The 1721-nt window shown below is 38.4% G+C and overlaps 1 long non-coding RNA gene across 1 annotated transcript; it reads right to left on the bottom strand.

The window, feature by feature from the left end:
- Positions 1 to 935: 935 nt before the first annotated feature.
- LOC149225281 (uncharacterized) lies at positions 936 to 1427 on the bottom strand. The gene is made up of 3 exons (XR_016246952.1): positions 1375 to 1427; positions 1077 to 1284; positions 936 to 991 (listed from the first exon to the last, which is right to left on the bottom strand). It is a non-coding gene; the product is annotated as an uncharacterized LOC149225281 (long non-coding RNA).
- Between the last annotated feature and the right edge of the window lie 294 nt (positions 1428 to 1721).

Raw genomic sequence — 1721 nt, 5'->3', positions numbered from 1 at the left:
AATTTCAATGTCTAATTTTATTTGCAACTTCTATAATATAATTAAATTGTTAATTTAGATTATTCAAAATTTAAGAAGAAATGTTATTAATAATGGTGTAAGATGTATATTGACGAATAGTGTAAGATGTATATTGGCGAATTTTTTCCGTATTGAATTTTAGGGAGTCGAACTTTTTTCGTATCGAATCGAATTCGTATTTGAATTCGAATTCGAACTTGGTAACTATGATTAATACTTATGATGCATAGCTTCTATATCAAATGAAATGTTGTTTATTGCTTCGCATATGAGAACAAATAATTAATTGTTGTTTTTCTTTTGGAATCTCAGGCTGAAATATTAATGGCTCAAGTAGAACAACTTAAAACAACTTAAAACACAGGTAATAGGCACGGCACGACGATGATGTCTATTTATACAAGTTTCTGATTTTCTCCTTAAAATCTAGTTTAATGAAAAGCTTAGAACTTGGCCTTAGAACTACCCTGTAACTAATAAATAAGACTATTTCTAACGAATAACTTAATTGTCAATCTTCAAATTTACAAATTATAGATTCATATTTTGTCCATTTGAATTTCAGAACTCTACGATCAAAATTCGCTTGAATTTACAATCTAATTAAACTAGGCCAAACGAGATAACTCTAACTAGGTAATTGTGTTACATACAAGGCACTGGCATTTGTTCCTGCAGCCGGGTGTTCAATCTTCTTTGTGCAGTGACAGGCGCCCGTGCAGCCACTGTTTGCAGGGACGCTTCCGAAGGTTTCTCCTCCATATTTCACTTCGCTGCCAGGCTTTCTCCGATCCTGTAAAAAGAACAGGGCAAATGCTTATAACAGACCTGCTCAAATACACCTTACAACAACAGCTTAAACAAGTCGGGACTAACTAAATTTGCACAGTTCCAACAAATTCTCGTTGCTGCACCTGCCATGAATCCAATAAGCGTTGCCCGTGACAGAAAGTCGATTATAAATCCCAGCCTGTTGCGACACATGAATCATTCATGTCAATAAACCCATTTATCTTATCATAGAATCCAGCCATATCAATTAGAGAATCTCCTACCTGAGAATCCCTAAAGAAGCCTGGAAAACACCAGCAAAGAAAGTTGCAGTGAATGCAAGTTGCAAGTACAACACAGGCTCTCTGGTTGGAGAAACCTCCTCTCTGAGCATGGCTCCGAGAAGCAGAGAAGCAATAGACACGGGCCCAACTGCAAGATCCCTGGAGCTACCAAGTGCCGAATAGATTAAGGGTGGAACGAAGCTTGAATCTGCCCCAAAACGAGAGAATTATGTGAGAAAGAAATATTTTTTAACAAATTATTCATCATAGTTCAAGGTTCACAGGCTGGAACACTCACATAGCCCGATGATGGGTGGCAAGCTAGCTAGCTTGGCATAACTGCTGCCCTGAAACATCCAGGTCACGCGTTATCAGCCATAACTTTCAATTTGAAAAACACAAACATTTAATGATCTGTTAATGGCTGCCTAACGTACCAGACCAGAATAGGTTGCTTACAGCGACGGCGATAATGGCAATGCGGCCGACAACTTACAGCGAAGGCGATATGGCAACGCGAAGGCGATAAAGCCGGTTTGACATGTTACACTATCTGTGCATGCACCCAATGATTTATGTGCACAGGTCTTATGCTGTAGAAAAACATGATAATTTGACACGCGTCGGGTATTCTGCATGTTTCTT

This window comes from Pinus tabuliformis, chromosome J (assembly GCF_031772625.1).
Source record: "Pinus tabuliformis cultivar Carrire ecotype Pingquan chromosome J, CPIR1, whole genome shotgun sequence".
NCBI lineage: Eukaryota > Viridiplantae > Streptophyta > Pinopsida > Pinales > Pinaceae > Pinus > Pinus tabuliformis.
The sequence above is the reverse complement of the archived record's forward strand: the minus strand, read 5'-3'. Positions and strand labels throughout refer to the sequence as shown.